The sequence below is a fragment of the Balaenoptera borealis genome (genome assembly GCF_965194805.1).
Source record: "Balaenoptera borealis genome assembly, chromosome: 15".
In the NCBI taxonomy this organism is placed as follows: domain Eukaryota; kingdom Metazoa; phylum Chordata; class Mammalia; order Artiodactyla; family Balaenopteridae; genus Balaenoptera; species Balaenoptera borealis.
The window spans coordinates 34,355,434-34,375,174 of NC_138871.1; the positions used below are offsets into that span (position 1 = coordinate 34,355,434).

General features: G+C 35.1%; 1 protein-coding gene across 4 annotated transcripts in view; it reads right to left on the reverse strand.

Moving 5' to 3' along the window:
- ETAA1 (ETAA1 activator of ATR kinase) overlaps positions 1 to 19,741 on the reverse strand; it is an 83,871-nt gene that overhangs the window by 15,983 nt on the left and 48,147 nt on the right. For 2 of the 4 annotated variants that reach the window (XR_014234637.1, XR_014234638.1), the window contains exons 7-8: positions 14,942 to 14,991; positions 6,656 to 6,950 (exon numbers count right to left, since the gene is read on the reverse strand). The gene's annotated coding sequence lies outside the window, so the exon portion shown is untranslated. Of the gene's footprint in view, positions 1 to 2,576; positions 6,951 to 14,941; positions 14,992 to 19,741 lie in introns of all 4 variants that reach the window. The other 2 variants (XR_014234639.1, XR_014234640.1) reach the window with 2 other exon arrangements.

Consider the following 19,741-nt stretch of genomic DNA (forward strand, 5'->3'; position numbering starts at 1 on the left):
TTTTCCTTTTTATTTATTCCATAAGCTTTTATTGAGCACTTACTTATGTCAGATGTTATGTCAGATGCTGGGATGTGATAATGAACAAGAAAGGGGAGGTCTCTGCACTGCTGGAGCTTACAGAAGGAGACAGGCAGTGAATTCCTAAGTATCACAAGGGTAACTGATTGTGTGCTTGCATCCAAAGAGAAGTACAGGGTTCTTTGGGAACAAATAAGAAGGGCATCTATCCTAGTGTGGGATCAGGCGAGTGGGTTGGGGAAGGAGTCTCTGAGGATCAAACATTTGAACTGAGACCTGGGAGATGAGTTGACCTCAGCCAAGCAAAGAGGCGAGACCAGAAAATGCCAGGTAGCAGGAATGGCATGGGTGCTAGGCAGGAAAGGTATGCATTTACCCAGCAAATCCCTGCACATCACAGCGTTGTCTCCTTGAAGAGGAGATAAATAGAGAAAGCCTTGTGTTCCCATAGGATTTAACAAAAATCCCACAGTTCTTACTCAACATATCCCATTTTAGTGATTAACTTCATGAGGTCAATCTCTTAATGTAGAAGACTATAAAATATTCCTTTGTTCTAACACTAGTTTGTCATCATGGGATCATTTTAATTAAAGGGCTTGATTAAACCTTAATTGTTAAGTATTTAATTAAAGTATTTAATTCAAGTCAAATCAGAGAAATCAAGTTTCTCTAATGTTCTTCAAATATACAAACACACACATATTCACACACACTGATACATTCTCACACACATACACAGGCAGTAACACACCCTCACTCATACATGTATTCACAGGCATACACTCACATACATTCACACCTTCCCATGCATATTCATATGCAATAGTGCACCCTTACACTCACACAATCACATACACACATGTTCACACACACGCACTCTGACATGCACACATATTCACATCCTAAGCTTAGGGTGTAGTTTATACACATGTGTTTCACCCCTAGAAGCACAACTTACTTATTTATTCAATATTTTAACAAATACTTATTGATCACCTACTAAGTGCCAAGCCCTAGAGATACAACAAAAAACAAGAGTCATCTCTGCCCTCATGGGGCTGACATTCTAGTGCAAGGTACAGAGACTCAGTAAGACAACAAAAAAATGCAGATTATTATTCCAGGTTGTGATGAATGCCATGGAGAAAAAAGCCAGGTGATGAGCTAACAGTTACTGGAGGCGGCTACCTTGGACTGGACTGATGGAGAAGGCTTTCCTATAAGGCAACACCTAAGCTGAGGTCTGAATGATAATGAGCCAACCATTCAGAGAAAGGGAGAAGGAGTAGGGCAAGCTGAGAGAAGAGCAAGTGCTGGAGAAAGGGCTTGATGTCGACCAGGAACTGAAATGTGGTCACTGGCTGAACGTCAGAGAGTGAGTAGGACAGTGGAACAAGATGGAGCTGGGAAAAGTAACAGGAGCCAAATTCAGCCAGGCCCCACAGGCCATGACGCTGAGTTTGGGTTTATTCTAAGAATGGAGAGAAGTAGCAGACAGTTTATAAATGCCCCCACTAGCAATAGGTTTTGTAGTTTTACAAGTCTACTCTGGCTACAGTTTGGGGAACGAACTGAAGAAGACAAGGGTAGAAGTGCAGGACCCGTGAGGAGGTGGATGGAAGTGACTTGGGCATGAGTGATGGTGGTGGCTTGGGCGTGAGTGCTCACAGTGGAAGTGGGGACAAGAGCAGGGATTTAGGACTTACACTGAAAGTAAGAAAGCAGGACTTTGTCAAAGATTTGATGAGGCAGTGAGACAGGGTAGGATTAGGATGCCTCCCAGGTCTTGAGCTTGAGCACCTGAGAATACTGTGGTCGCTAGCATTTATTTAATCACCGTCTGGGTCATAGTAATGGCTTGCATTTATTCAGTGCTTACTGTGGGCCAAGTATGTGAATTATACATATTATCTCATTTATTCTTTTCAACTTCTCTAAGAGATGAGGAAAATAAGGCTCAGTGAGGTTAACTGCCTCACTTCCAAGGACTTGTATGTAAGTGGTGGCATCAGAAATGAAATGCAAGGACTCTGAACCCAGAGTCACCTCAGTGAGACATCAAAAAATCATATTTTGGGAACCTATCACTCCACATTTGAGTTGTTAAGATCCTTATTACCAGTTTTTCTTTTGTCCTCAAGTTGACTCAAATGGTGATCAGTTCACTGGAATTTGTATCCTCACCCTAGACTTGGAAGAATAAGAGAAGTACTGACCACTCATTTGCCTTTTTTGTGCTGGAAAAAGGTAGTGCAGGTGTGTTGGAATTATAAACGTAAATAACGTTTGAGGATTATGCTTGGATTTTGTCTCTGACCAATATAAATAAGAGATTTAGTCACATATCAATTATCTATATTAAATGAATAACTTCAGAGAGGAGTGCTCTGTGTGCAGTTTTTTTCCCCCATGAGTAATTAGTGTTGGAAGCACACTGTTAGCATGAATCATGCTTAACTGGATTGTTCCTTTCTGATACTTCTAGGGCTTTCCTCCTCCCATTCAGCAATACACACACCCTTGACTCATGACTCTCCTTTCTTCACACTTACTCTTAATGTCATCTGCTTCTGTGACTTCATTTCTCACCACCTGGCCATTCCTGACACCCTCTGTGCCCTTGACCTCTCTTAGAGCTCTGCGTGGCATTTCTTGTCCACTGGTTATAGGCAGGAAAGAGACAGTAGGAGGAGTGCAACTCTAGAAAGCAGAGTGGAGAGAGGTGATTGAGGATGCTGACGACCATGACAATTTCTAGCCATAAGGGGAAGCAAGCCAGATCCAAAGTCCTAGTTAAGATATTTAAGGAAAGTCTTGTGAGACGAATCAACACTCAGATTCTGATCATTGAACTGTTACTGTTTGTAGATAGAGAGCATTCACTATTCTGTGCTCAGCTGAATATATGTAACTCACACACGATACATAGGGATCATAATTCCTATATCAACACACTAAATATAAGTCCAATCTCTTGTATATAAAGAGGACAAACATAACCTAACCAGAGACAGTTCTGAGAGGCCAGTGGAAGCCACAGAGGAATGCTTGGCTGGAGGGTTTATAGGACAAAATAGGAGAAAAAAATTCCTAACCCATTACGCACTGCTCAGAAGATTTCTAAACAAAATACAAGTTAGATTAGTGCCTAAAGGAAAGAATGAATGCACTATGTCCAACCTTCCCAACTCCCACCCCCTATACCATGATATGTCTCTTAGTGAATAAAACAGGCAGCAGAAACATAGGCAAGAATGCAGAGGGAATTAAAAACTGGGGAGAGGGAGGAGGTGAAAGATGCCAATCAATTAATCCTCCAGTCTTTCAAATCAGAGAAAACCTTGGCATTCAGTGATGATGAATCAATGCTGCTGACAGATACATCATGTTAGGATCCCAACAATCTAATTCTTCCATCAACAGAGAAGGCAGATAATTACCACATTATCAGAAGGCTTAAAAACTACAGGAAGGAATGCCACACAAGTGCTAGTGCAGCATTATCCAGCTCATCCTGTTAAAGACTCAGGACTATGTTCTAAACTGATCAGCAGTCCTGGAGAGGGTTGAAATGGGGCTGTGGGAGTGGGTTAAGATCTGGAGGGGCAATTCTTCCTAGGAGAGAAATGTCTTTTGATTAGAAAAAAGAAAAAAATTGAAGGATCATTTCAGTTGTGGAAGATAGGTCTTGGGATGTGGCTGGTTGTGAGATAAGGGTAAATAAAGAGAGCACTGAATTGCTCTGCATAATAAATAGGAAGGATTTTCAATTTTTAAGGACAGGCATGAGAGAGGGACAGCTCATCTCTGGACAGTACAGAGGTGAAAGGAGAAGCTGGAAAATAACGTTCAAGGAAAAGTCACAAAACGACTAGTTCTCAATAGCACAAATGGCCAAAGAACTTTTAAGAACATGAATGTCTAATATTAATCTCATCAATTGTACTATAACTCAGGGTAAGTACTCACTATATCAACAATAAAAGTCTATTATACATAACTATCTTCGAAAACTGCCTTGTTTGGATTGTGCTTTGGAGAATTTTTAAAAAGGGTTCTGATCTTTGTTGAGTCAACAAAAGAAAGAAAAGGGAAATTCCTTAAGAATTCAGAGATAAATGAGATCAAAATTCAGCAGAAGCCAAAAATCTGAAGTAGATGTGATGGTTAGAAGCAAGCCCCAGGTGATCCTCAAAGATACACATTGGGGTACACACAAGATTTTCCACCACAGTGAGATGGACACTCAAATTATTTGAATTCAAATGTTAAAACCCTTACGGCTAGAAGACTGAGGCATACATCTGAGTTATACTGCATTTGTCAGAAAATTGTTTAATCTGTTCCCCATTGTTTAGAATAGCTTGAAATGGAAAATTAAATACTCAACAATAGAAAAAGAAGAAAATAATAATGAATCTGCTAGATAGAAAATTATGCAGTCAATAAAATAATATTTATAAAGGATTTAAAATAAAATCATAAAAGATTTTGTTATGCTAAGGTAAAAATAAATGATTCAAATTGTATATACAGTATGATTGGAACTCTAAATATTGCCTAAATTCCTAGGAGTATAGAGATGACTTGATTCTAAGAAAAATTTTAATATACTGCCACCAATTAATAGATCAATGGAGAAAATTGCATTCATTGCCATAGATACCAAAAATACATCCATTCTTGATTTTTATAACATTAATATAATAATAGATGGATAATTCCTTAACAAGATTTTCTATCTGAACCCAAAAGCCAGGATCGTGCTTAATGTTGGATAACTAGATACTTCCCTATTAAAGTGAGGAACAAATTAACATTGTTCAAGCCATACTAACTAACCAATGCAATAGGCTAGAGACCTAGAAAAAAATCGTAAATAATCTAGGTATACATCAATAGGGAACTGATTAAGTAAATGATACTTAATCATTTCTCCCTATAATATCAAGAGTCTTCTGCAGATAAGGGACTAATTCCATGTAGTTGAGATAAAAATGAAAAATAAGGTATAAAGCATTGAAAACATTGTATATAGCATGCTTCTATTTGTATAGGATAAAAAGGCAGTTTGTATATATGTAGACTGTTTTGAAAGAAGGAGATGTGAAACAGATAATAAGAGAAAGACTAGGAATTTGGAGGTATGGACGGGAGGTCATGTAAACCCTTTTTTACTGTTTGGATTTATGATTTGTATGTATTATTTTTCCAATTAAAAGAAACTAAGAATCAAAAGAAAAAAAGAAAATTTTCAGGTCAAAAAGTAATAGGAAACTTAACATCCAATAATAGAAAGTTGGTTAAATAAGCTATGGTAAAAGTATTTTATGGGATTTTATGCAGCTATTAAAAATTATGTGTATAAAATTAAAGTACGAATGTATGCTGTATTGCTCAATGAATATTTGTTGAATGAATAAAATGATGAATTCCAAGTTGGGGGAGAAACAGGATAAAAATTGTGAATCCTGAATAATCATAATTATATAATACCATCCAAATATATATATATAAGAAAAACAATGTCAGAAGGGAAGAAAGAAGAATAGAATAGTGATCTCTTCTGCTTGTGATATTACAATGTACATTAAAAACAATTCCTTCTATTTTTCTGACTTTCAGAAATTTATGTAGTAAATGTACATTGTTTTAAAATGGAAAAAAAAATTCTTTTAATTTAGGAGGCAAGATGTTCTATCTGCTTTTCCAAAATAATGTGGAAAATAGCAAATAAATTACCCCCCAAGGGTGGTTCATACAGACCCTGCAGTGTGGGCACAATTTCCTTAATGTTCACCCTAAACCCAACTGTTGATTTTGAGTTTTACTTGCAAAATAAACAGTGAGCCAAAAGTAAAACACTGATAAAATTGAACTTGATTTGATTTATTCTAAAAGCAGAGACTTGCCTAAGGCAAAACTCTTTAGGAAAACATTCCAACTGCTAAAAGAAGGTTGTCAGCCTGTACTTAAACCAGGTGAATTTTCATTCATAAAATTCTTTCCTGCTCCTGTCATAACATCATGAAAAAATTAAAAGTTGCTGCCCTTGAACTTTCAATTTAGTATGCATATGCTTGTAGGAAATAAGTGGCTGTGTGAAAAATGTATAAGACACTCAATTAATGTTTGTTAATGTGATGACCTTTAGTAAATATATTTGAAGTCGATTGGAATCAATATTGGAAAGCAAGTCTTAGTGAAGAAAAGGATTTTGTTGTCTCTATAAAACATAGTTAGATGTTTTTAGATTAAAGGCCAGGCTACTGATCTATGGTATATAAATTTGTTGTTAGTTTCAGTGTTTACTAGTGATTGATGCATCTCCCCTCCTATATCAAATCTGTTCTACTCAAACCCTTTGCACAAAAACATTTTTTGAGTGGCTCTCATCTTTCTTTATGTAAAACATATATATTTTTCTTTTGCTAATTTACAAACAACAAAATATTTTCCCCTCTACATTTGAATTATTATGTTTTTTAAAATATGTTTCCAAAATTTTTAGAGGAGAAATAAAACAAAAGCCCAATGGCTTCTTATTCCCTCTCACATCTAGTATTTAGTAAATCTTTCAATATCCTCAATAATTTTTGCCCCCCCCAACACACACCCATAGGCAACATACCTGTGTCTCCAGCCAGAATATTGCAGCAATATCATTTCAGTCGCACTTCATTCCTTTGCTCATTATGTTCTTCCCAATGCCTCATCTTCTATTCTTGGCCTGAATTGTTCTGTCTCAAGGTCTTTCACCAGGTGGCAGTCCAGGTATCAGCAGATGCTGCAGTCATCTCAAGACTTGGCTGGTGTTAAAGAATCCACTTACAAACTCACTCACATGGCTGTTGTCTGTTAGCCAACGCCTCCATTCCTTCCCACATAGGCCTCTCCATAAGCTGCTTGCATGTCATCACTACTGGCTTCCTCCAAAGTTGTGAGAGGGGATAAAGGAGAATAATATGAAAGCTACAAGGATGTGAATACCAGGAGTGGGGATTATTGGGAGTCATCTTGGAGGCTGGCTATCCACTAGAGCTATCACACTTAGAAGCCCAGACTTGTTACTGAACCAGATTTGGATATGCTCATACTGGATTGTGGTGAAGGAAAGTGCAGAGTTAATTGTAGGCACAAAACAAGGAGTCTGGGCTGTTAATGCTCAAAACACCTGAACTCCCTGGTGGCTTTCAGGGAAAGGTTTTTTAAAGATAGGGTGATGGAGAGGGTTGTAGGATGCATGATCAGCTCACAGACATTCTTCTGATTGGTTGGTGGTGAGGTAATTGGGAATCAACATAATCAACCTTCTGGTTCCAACCGGTCTGGAGTCTACATGCTTATGGTCAGCATTCATTTTAACTTCTTCTACCTGGTAGGGGTTTCAGTATCTGCAAAACAGCTCAAAGGATATGGCTCAGAATATTATCATGGGCCTTGAGGAGAAACTAAAGGTCCTTGGCTTTGTTTAATGGCTAAACTATAATTATTTTGTCTTGTTTGATTGCTTTCCTTTGTTTCTGCCTTTTCTCACTTCTCTGATTAAATTTGTTCTTTGGAACTCAGGGAAGGCCTAGGAAGCTAAACTTTTCTACAAACAAGAGGCAGGCAGAGGACATGTGGGGGTGTGTGTTCTGGGAAGGTCCCATAGGGTCCTGCTTGGTTACAGACTGAGTCTTAGCTTCTCCCAGAAGTTTTCTCTAATCACCACTCCTTTATGATTTCTTTCTTCTCAGAACACCTTTAGAACAAATTCTCTACCATACTTGGCTCTTAATAATGCTGTCTTTGAAATTTTTTGTTTCATTTAAAATAATTCTCCCAGTGCAATGAAGCTTTAAGGGCCGTAACTAAGACTCAATATATTTTGTTTCATAATTCTAATCTCAATTTTAGCAGTATTGGGCTTAGTAAATATTGGGATGAGTCTAACTGAGGATAACTTAGTGGTTCTGAACACTGGATGCTAATTAAAATTGCCTGAGGAGCTTTTTAAAAATATTGATGCATAGATGATATCCTCAGATGGACACTGGTATTTATTTAAATGCTTCCCAGGTTATTCCAATGGGCAGTCAGTGGCTTAGGATACTTCCTGCCTTGGTCCATAGATTAAGAGGAGCCTATTCTGAATGATGGTTTTTTGTTCATTATCCTATAATTCTGCCAAACAAAACATTTGCTATTATTTTATTTATTTATTTTTTTCATTTGCTATTATTAATTCAGTTCTCTTCATTAAAAGAATTGGGACACTGATTAAGTATTCAAAACCCCATTAGTCAATCTAGTTCTTTCAGAGATATAGTTTTTACTTCATACTCAGTCAGAAGTAGAAATATGCATAATTACTTTTCCAAAATGTACAATTATTATGTCATCTAATAGAAAGATCAAATCACTAACTATAACTAATAAAAATTGCCGAAGAGTCATGAAAATCAACTGAAATGGCTATAACTGCAAGTATAAAATTATATCCAATAGATAAAATTAAAATTGATAGTTTGAAGATCACTTTCAATACAGCTCTTTAGGATCTGTCAGGAAAGGAAACGTCTATTTCATTTGAAGTCCTTAAATCTCTTCCTCTCAGAAAAATTAAGGAAACACTCCCATTTACCATTGCAACAAAAAAGAATAAAATACCTAGGAATAAACTTGCCTAAGTAGGCGAAAGACTTGCACTCAGAAAACTATAAAACAATGATGAAAGAAATTAAAGATGATACAAACAGATGGAGAGATATACCATGTTCTTGGATTGGAAGAATCAATATTGTGAAAATGACTGTACTACCCAAAGCAATCTACAGATTCAGTGAAATCCCTATCAAACTACCAATGGCATTTTTCACAGAATTAGAACAAAAAATTTTACAATTCATATGGAAACACAAAAGCCCCCGAATAGCCAAAGCAATCTTGAGAAAAAATAAAACAGAGTTGGAGGAATCAGCCTCCCCAACTTCAAACTATGCCACAAAGCTACAGTAATCAAGGCAGTATGGTACTGGCACAAAAACAGAAATATAGATCAATGGCACAGGATAGAATGCCCAGAGACAAACCCACACACATATGGTCACCTAATTTATGACAAAGGAGGCAAGGACATACAACGGAGAAAATACAGCCTCTTCAATAAGTGGTGCTGGGAAAATTGGACACCTACATGTAAAAGACGGAAATTAGAACACTCCCTAACACCATACACAAAAATAAACTCAAAATGGATTAAAGACCTAAATGTAAGACCAGATATTATAAAACTCTTAGGGGAAAACATAAGGAAAACACTGTTTGACATAAACCACAGCAAGATCTTTTTTGACCCACCTCCTAGAGTAATGGAAATAAAAACAAAAATAAACAAATGGGACTTAATTAAACTTAAAAATTTTGCACAGCAAAGGAAACCATAAATAAGATGAAAAGACAACCCTCAGAATGGGAGAAAATATTTGCAAATGAAACAACAGACAAAGGATTAATCTCCAAAATATACAAAGAGCTCATGGATGTCAATATCAGAAAAACAAACAATCCAATTAAAAAATGGGCGGAAGACCTAAAGAGACATTTCTCCAAAGAAGATATACAGATGGCCAAGAGGCACATAAAAAGATGCTTAACATTACTAATCATTAGAGAAATGCAAATCAAAACTACAATGAGGTATCACCTCACGCCAGTCAGAATGGCCATTATCAAAAAATCTAGAAACAATAAATGCTGGAAAGGGTGTGGTGAAAAGGGAACCCTCTTGCACTGTTGGTGGGAATGTAAATTGATACAACCACTGTGGAAAACAGTATAGAGGTTCCTTAAAAAACTAAAAATAGAAGTAATATATGACCCAGGAATCCTACTACTGGGCATATACCCTGAGAAAACCATAATTCAAAAAGAGTCATGTACCACAATGTTCATTGCAGCACTATTTACAATAGCCAGGACATGGAACCAACCTAAATGTCCATCGACAGATGAATGGATAAAGAAGATGTGGCACATATATACAATGGAAAAAAATGGAGTTGGAGGAATCAGACTCCCCAACTTCAAACTATACCACAAAGCTACAGTAATCAAGACAGTATGGTACTGGCACAAAAACAGAAATAAAAAGAAATGAAACTGAGTTATTTGTAGTGAGGTGGATGGACCTAGAGTCTGTCATACAGAGTGAAGTAAGTTAGAAAGAGAAAAACAAATACCATATGCTAATGCATATATACGGAATCAAAAAAAAACCCAAAAGGTACTGATGAACCTAGTTGCAGGGCAGGAATAAAGATGTAGACATAGAGAATGGCCTTGAGGACACAGGGTGGGGGGGGAAGCTGGGGCAAAGTGAGAGTAGCATCGACATATATACACTACCAAACGTAGTTAGCTAGTGGGAAGCAGCAGCATAGCGCAGGGAGATCAGCTCAGTGATTTGCGATGACCTAGAGGGGTGGGATAGGGAGGATGGGAGGGAGGCTCAGGAGGGAGGGGATATGGGGACATATGTATGCACATGGCTGATTCATTTTGGTGTACAACAGAAACTAACACAGTATTGTGAAGCAATTATACTCCAATAAAGATCTATTAAAAAAATAATCTCTTTCCCTGTTTCACATTGTCCATGAGGTTTTAAAATTCCCTACCAGTTCTGCTTCCAAAGATTCCCCACTACCCTCCCCCTTTGCCCAACCACAGTTCACAATCCTGAAAAGGATGGAGTAAAAAGCCTTTCTGATATGAAAGAGCATTTCAAAGACATGGCTTCTGTGGATTGAGATGTCACAAGGAAAAGAGATTCTTTACTGCCTGGTTAGAAGTATCAGCTGTTTTCCATTGCTTATTTCATGGTGTTAACCTTAGTTCTTCTGCCACTCTAATTTCTATCCCCTAAGAAGTAAGTAGCGAGCTCATTTACCTCTTAAAAATAAAACACTTCTGTGGTAGCAAAGGCTCTTCTGAAAAGGTTAACTAATTCAAGTCAGTGGCTAAAATTTAGGACAATGATTCTCAAATGTGGTGCACATCCTTTACATTTTTTTTGTAAAGTAAAATGTAAAGGGACCTACACCAGACTTAATCAGCATCTTACAACATAAAATGTGCACCGATGGGCCCTGAAAGAGATCAAGACAGAACTAAGCCTGCTGAACATCTTGGCACCAAGGATATTTCTGGAATTCTTCTGCATGTCCAGCAAAAATGGATCAGACTAACGAATAAAAAATTCATGACTGTTAAAAGTAAACTGAGGGAGGGTAAAATTAAAACATTTGAAGACAAAATAGAAATTCTGATTATCATTGGTATTCCTGATTAATAGATGAAATAATGCAGAACTTTAGAGGGCATAATAGTGCTAATAGCAGCCCAAAGCAGAACTGACCCAGAACCTTCTCCCCTGCCACTATATAAAAAAAGAAATCCAGAAAATCTCCTTCATGCGAAAAAGCTTAAAAGCCAAATTTCTACCCACTGGCTGAAAATGAACCAGACGTACAGCATACATTTTTCATCCTAACCTTAATCCTGGTTTCATGTCAAACTGGGTCTCATTTTCCTCTTATGTTAGGCCAGATTTTTTTGGTTGCAAGTTACAGAAAGCTTAATTTCTAAAAAGGGACTTTATATGTTTCCTCTAAAATCATAGTTTAGCAATTTCATTCCTTTTCTTCCCATGAAATTTTATAAAATAGAACAAAATGCACTAAATTGTTTATATAATGGTCCAAACACTGCCGCATAAAATGGCAATGCAGTCAAAATAAAACTGTAGCCTGAAAACAGGTCCAGAAAGCAGGTGTTTTAATTGTCCATTGAACTGATGAATTGAAATCTGAGCCAATAGAGTTCTAGGAATATTGATGTAAAATACATGAAAGTACAGATTTTAAATCTGCACCCTCCAAAGAGCTCTTTCCAAAAAATAGCTGAAATATAACTGGCTACAATAACATAGCTACCATGTTACCTAAATTCGTTTATTATATATTTTAGGTCTAAACATCTGACTGGTTAAGAAAACTAAGATGAAACAATTGTGACTTAAATAGTGAGAAGTCAGAGATATAACTGAGAGTTTCTTAAACAGGCAAAAACAAACAGAAACTCAAATGCAGATGTGTTTGAAAACTGTATTTTCTGAAATATGCTTTAATAATCTCTGTAAATTGGAACAAGTCAATGGAGATAAGGTCTATGGTGTTGAATATAATGTCTCAAATGAATGGCATCAAAAATGAAGATGATGCTAAAGTTAGAATTTCCCCATTTTCTTCCTGGAAGTCACCCAAAGCAACACGGAGGAAGAGATAATAATACAAACTTCTTTTTTGCAAAACAAATACTAAAACAATAAACTAAAAAAATAAGTGTAGGCTTCCCATAAGAGGGGAGGTCAGGCAAGGATGTATGCAAAAGGAACAAGGGAAATAACATTGTAGCTTCAGATGTCAGAAAGAGTCAGCAAAACACACTTCTTAAAAACAAGGGTCACTCAGTATGTCAGAAAGATAAAAACAAATACCGTATGCTAACACATATATATGGAATCTAAAAAAAATAATAAAAGCGTTCTGAAGAACCTAGGGGCAGGACAGGAATAAAGATGCAGACGTAGAGAATGGACTTGAGGACATGGGGAGGGGGAAGGGTAAGCTGAGATGAAGTGAGAGAGTGGCATGGACATATATACACTACCAAATGTAAAACAGATAGCTAGTGGGAAGCAGCCACATAGCACAGGGAGATCAGCTCAGTGCTTTGTGTTCACCTAGAGGAGTGGGATAGGGAGGGTGGGAGGGAGATGCAAGAGGGAGGGGATATGGGGATATATGTATACATATAGCTGATTCACTTTGTTATACAGCAGAAATTAACACACCATTGTAAAGCAATTTTACTCCAGTAAAGATGTTAAAAAAAAAAAAAAATAAGGGTCACTCTCTGAGATGCAAAATCCAAATGCCTTGTGTGCAACAATGGAAATAGGATGCATGTGCTGGAGGCAGGAACTCCTCTGGATCTGGTTTACTTCTGAGAATCAGAAGGATGTCAACAAACAAGGAATCGTAAAAATTAGCTATATTTGTAGAAGTCTTTCTCACAGAAAGTGAGAGTAGAGGTTTGCCATTGTGAAAAACCTCCATAGTGGCTATCCTCATTGACTTGTGAAAATTAAAGACTAGACAAACTCATACACAAAATTCTGCATCCTCAAGATAATAATTCCAGCTAAACTGGAATATTGTCATGAACCTTTCCATACACAAAGCTCCTAAAAATAATTGATCCTGGAGTAACTCATCTGCTTTAAAGATGAGTAATGAGTAATGAAAAAAGAAAGTGGCACCAGAGTTACAGAAATACACTACAAGGGAAAAAAAAGAAAACAAACAAGGGGAAACAATTCAGAATATCTTAAAAACAAAGCATATTAGGTATATGCTTTGTTTTTCTACTGTAGCAGATAAACTGGGACCAGTTTTTCAACAGAAATTTAAATAGCTCAATCAAGCAATACCCTTTACGAGGAAAGAGTGTAAAGCTATATTTATGAGCTTAAGGAAGAAATCATAAGACAATAGGAAGAGAGAAAATATAAGTTCACATATAAAGTGAAAGAAAAAAATAACAAAACCATCACAAAAATAAAGGCAAAATAGGAAGCACAATAAATAAAAGATTGCAGAAAACAATAAAGATAAATAGAAGACAGATATAAGAAAAGTAAGAAAAATAAAATTGAAATAAAGAGGTAAAATGCAATAGAGGCAGATTGACTCCAAATCTGCATAGAGTTCTAAAAGAAAAAAAAAAGTGAAAAAGAACAAGTAATTTACAATATAGTTCAAGTCTATTTCTCTGAAATAAAATATTTGGATTTGCATAGTGAAAGAACCACTCTTCAAAGCAGTATGTATTCAAAATAATAAATAAAGACATATCTTAGCAAATTTACAGGATTTCAATGAAAAAGAAAAGAGTATTTGGGTAACCAGGCAAAGTGTAGGTTACTTTTAAGGTACGGGGTGTGGGTGTGGGATCAAGCTGGTCTCAGACTTTTCCATATAAAAATTCAATGTTACAGATTGCAGAGGAATTCTACAACATCATTAAGAAAAGAAAGTCGTGGGGGTGAAGGGGACTCTAAGAATTTTATACCTAGCCAAACTATGATTTAAAAAATAAACCAATGCATAAGAACACAGGAAATACTAAAACTCTGAGAACTTAGAAAATATTATTCCCATGGGTCCATCCTAACTAATCTACTAGAATAAGAAAAAGTATAGAAAAAATGGCTGACGTTGAGCATTGATTCTATGAATGCTGAAGAATTTAAAAAGATGTAGGATTACAGGTACAAAAGAGTATAAATGCTGCATGCCCTAGGAATGTAGATATAATAAAACTAATAAAAAGTGGAAAGGGCAGGAGCAAAGAAAGAGAGAAGTAATTTAAGTTTTCCAATTTCCTCCTCTTTAATAGCTGAAGATCAAAGCACATTGCTAAAAGCTAACAAATCATTAATATATGTATAGAGGTTAATAACATGAAAGATAATATAATCAACAAAAATTGAATGCTAGATGTGAAGGAATGGAGAAGAAAAAAAAGGAACTATAGTAAATTTATTATTGCTTATGATAACAACTTAGGTATATTTAAAGAAATGGGGAAATAGAGGATTAAGAAATGTTCTTATTATAAAGGTATTCATGAGAACAAAAATATAAATTTCCTAATTAACAGAAAAAATGAATAAACATACACATGGGAGGGGAAAAGGCTACATCTGAAAGGTTTTTAACAGGTATAAAAACAAAAAGAGAAACATAAAGTATGACAACTAAGACCAAATATATTTATCATCATAGTAAATATAAATAAGTTAACTCACCCATTAAGATAAAGTGAAACCCAGCTCTATAGTGTGTAAAAAAACCACACCTGAAATAAAGGAAAATAGAAGGTTGGGCAAAAGTTTATCAAGCAAATACAAAGAAACAAAAAGCAAAATTCACAATTTTAATATCATGCAAGATGAAACGCAGGCTTCAAATCACTAAATGAGACAAAGTTTACTTTATAAAACCATATGGTAAAATTCAAAAATAAAATATAATAGTTATAAATTTGTATACCAAATAACTTGGGTACATTAGTCAAAAGACAGAAACTATTGAAAAGGATTTCCACACCTGTTTAAGATATAGGAAGTCACAAGAGAACGTTTTTCTCATCTTAAAACTGAGATATAGCTGGATAATCTAAAAAAATAAAAATAAAAACACAGACAGAAAAATATATTGTTTTCCGGAAACTATTAGAGAGCTGAGGTTACAAGGCAACCTAGGAACTGAATTTTAAAAAGTGACAAGCTCCTCCCTCCTACACTGTTGGTGGGAATGTAAGTTGGTGCAGCCATGGAAAACAGTATGGAGGTTCCTCAGAAAACTAAAAATAGAATTACCATATGATCCAGAAATCCCACTCCTGAGCATATATCCAGACAAAACTATAATTCAAAAAGATACATGCCCCCCTATGTTCATAGCAGCACTATTCACAATAGCCAAGACATGTAAACAACCTAAATGTCCATCAATAATGAATGGATAAAGAAGATATGGTACATATATACAATGAAATACTACTTAGCCATAAAAAAGACCAAAATAATGCCATTTGCAGCAACATGGATGGACCTAGAAGTTATCATACTAAGTGGAGTAAGTCAGAAAGAGAAAGACAAATGCCATATGATATCACTTATATGTGGAATCTAAAATGTGACACAAATGAACCTATCTATGAAATAGAAACAGAATCACAGACATAGAGAACAGACTGGTGGTTGCCAAGAGGTAGTGGGTTGGGGAGGGATGGAGTGGGAGGTTGGGCTTAGCAGATGTAAATTTTTATATGTAGAATGGATAAACAACAAGGTCCTACTGTATAGCATAGAGAACTATATTCAATAGCCTATGATAAATCATAATGGAAAAGAATATTAAAAAAAGAATGTATATACATGTATAACTGAATCACTTTTGCTGTACAGTAGAAATTAACACAATGTTGTAAATCAACTGTACTTCAATTAAAAAATTGATAAAATTTTTTAAAAAGTGACAAGTTCCTCTAAGGAGAGACAGAACACACAAACTGCTTCACCTTTGACAGAGAATGAGATGAGATGGCTTCCATAAAACCAGGTAAGACAACATCTTGCTAATTGTGAACTATTTGTGTCATCTATTCTTTCTTTTTTTTTTTTTCTTACTTGCCTTCTTTTGGATTAACCAAATATTTAAATGATGTTAATGTACCTCCACTATTGGCTTCTTAGTTTTCCTTTTTTAATTTTTAGTTGTTACTCGAGATTTTGCAGTATATATCTTTATCACATTTTACCTACTTGGTTTCACTTGTGTATATTGAAAAAACTTACAACAGTATACTTAGAGTTCCTCCCTTTGATACTTTATATAATTGTTGAATTCTATTTTAATTTCACATATTTCATAATCCTCACAATACCTTGTTACTATTTCACTTGAGACAATTATCTTTTCATGAATTTTCCTAAAATTACCTGAAAAGAGATAGAAAATCTGAATGACCCATTACCATAGGATAAATAAAATAGTCAAATAGCTATTACTCCAAAAGTACAAGACTGTGAGGGCTTCAAAAATTAATTCTATAAGAAATAGATAATCCTATATTATTTAGATTATTCTATAGTAAAAGAAGGAAGTATTCTACATCCTTTTTATAATGTGGCCATGTCATTGATGCCAATGTACAAAATAGATTTCACATACAAAAGAAAGAAAACCAATGTCTCTAAAAAAATCCCAAACAAAATATTAGCACATAGAATCCGTCAGTACATTCCAAGAACAGTACAAGAATATGACTGAGTGGGTTGGATTACTCTAGTACTGCAAGGATGGCTTAGTATGAGGAAACCTACCAATATAAATATAAAATTGAAACCAGAAAAACACGAGACAAAACTCACATAATCATTTTATTAATTAGGCAACAAGTTTATTTGCTGTAAAAACACTCCAAGTAACAGTAGCTTAAACAAAATAAAATTTTACTTCTCTCTACTGAAATAGATTGAGTGTAAACAGTGCAGAAACGATATAGTGGCACCCTAGTGTTGGGAAGCTTATGTACCCCAATTTTCTAACTAAAATTAGAAATTTTATTAATAAACAAAGAAAGGGAGAATAGATATTGGAGGATATCAAGTAGTGTCCACCACAGTCATCTCCATTAATGATGATTATAAAACATTTTTTAAAAACCCAGAAATCCTTGATTTTTTAAAAAATGAGGTAAATAATAGGATAAATATAATAAAAACTATTAGCAGGATATGTAGCTCATTCTAAAGCCCTGAGACATATTCAGCATAAAACACAAGATAGGATACTCACAATGACCACAGTTATTCAACAGTTCTCTTGCAGTTACTAGACATTACAAATAAAAATACATAAATGAGAGAAATCAAATTTGTAAAGAATGAAAAGAACTTATCAATTGTTTTGGTTATCTATTGATGTATACAACACACACCTAAAAATTATGGACTTAAAATAAAAACATTTATCATCTCTCATGACTATATGGGTTGATTAGGCAGCTTTTTACTCTCTAGAGTAATTAAAAGTCTACTTTAAATCACTTAGTTAACAATTCTAGTGTAAGATTCTAATATTAAGTAATCTTTAATTATTTGGAGAAACATTTTCAATATTGGGTAAACCTTATCTGTAGGTCTTTGGAGAATTTTGCTCACAAATTCCCTCTTTAACATGGTTACCTAAAGAAGAACAATATTTAGTTTGTCCTCTTTACCTAATTGATGGATATGTTTCAAACCCATGATTTCTGTGGTTAAGCTTTTAGATTGACTTTTTCAACTTGTATCACAAAGTAGTATTATGACTCATGCATTTATAGTTCCAGACACAGTGCAGGAGTAGAAGCTTGATCAGGAGCCCAGCATCAGAGAAATGAAAATGGTATATAGATGGATAACCAAGGTTGACATGGCAGGAAAAATTTATATGTTCTATATGTAAACATTCATTGGGAAATTTGTGGGCACATTTAAATATTTTCTGTATGTCATATGATACCATTTGAATTGATTATTCATTGTTATTTTAAGCTTAACTCATCAATTTTAGAGCTTTTTCCAGACACATATTACTGTTCCTATGTTATATCCCATAACTTGCTTAAAGTATTTGGCTCTCTTTGATGTGGAATATACCCAACTTGGAATAAAAAATATGAGAGTTATGTGAGATTTCAATAGTACTTTCCTAAAGTAATCCACCCCTTTCATCAGCAGCATTCTGTCTTCTCTCAAATATAAATACTACATCCAACGTTTTAAAAAGATGCAAATGTGTTTGCAACATAATATAGTTGCCTAGTGTTGAAAGGAACTGTATTATTTCTTGCTATCTCAGAAAACAAAGGACAGTAAGTCTACAATAACGATAAACAACATTTTAGGGGGATGGACAAGGGCCAACTCAAGAAAAAATTGTTACTTTTCTGTCTGCCCCACATTTCTCCTTTTTGGAAATTGCCCCTCTTGTATGTCACATGATTCTGGTAGGGTTGTCAATAAGGGGCCACTTCCCTACCCCAAAGTTTGCATGTGACCAAGCAGGGATAACTAGAGCTCCAGTTCTGTGATTGAGATGGAAATTGTGTGTGTGGGGTCTCCTCCTGGAGGTTGAGATGAAAAGGCATGTAAAAGTAGAAATGTTAGGATCCATTTTTCTTACTATGTAGAGAGAGCTTGGCTGAAGATGAAGTCAACAGACAGGAACACAGAGAGGAACACAGAGATAGAGACAGAGTGACAGACTGACCACAAGACAACATTTAAGCACTTGGATCAAGCTATACCTAAAGCATGAAAAGACTAAGAGAGTTTACATAATAGGGTAAAATGGTTAATTTCATTAAACTATTTTCAACTATTTTGGAAACAAACCTATTTGCAGAATACAGCTATAAACCTAAAATTTGAAATATCACATGTAAGTAGTCCTTATACTGCTTTTTGTATGACACATTCATTAGAATTAAATTTATGCACCTTATAAAAGCCTACTGTTCTGTTTTCTTAGCATTACCATCCTTATAAAATGGCGTTTGTGCAGTTATTTGGATATTTTAAAATATTGTGCCCATATTTTACAAAATTGAGTGGAAAACTGAATAATGAATGTGTTAATCTTAGTAGGTTCAGATAATTCTAAAGTTTGGAAACAAAACCTCTTTTAAAGTTGATTGTTAAATTTTTAGGACTTCAGCTTTCACATGTATTTCTTAGATGATTTATGAGAAAAAAAAACTAAGGGACTAATCATAGGTGGTGTTAAAACAATGAATATAACCCAAACAAGATTATATATAACAAATAAATTACAAAAAAGACACATAAAGAGAAAAATAAAGGGACTGAGAAAATATTTGAAGAGATTATAGTTGAAAACTTACCTAATATGGGAAAGGAAATAGTTAATCAAGTCCTGGAAGCACAGAGAGTCCCATACAGGATAAACCCAAGGAGAAACACGCCAAGACACATATTAATCAAACTGTCAAAAATTAAATATAAGGAAAACATATTAAAAGCAGCAAGGGAAAA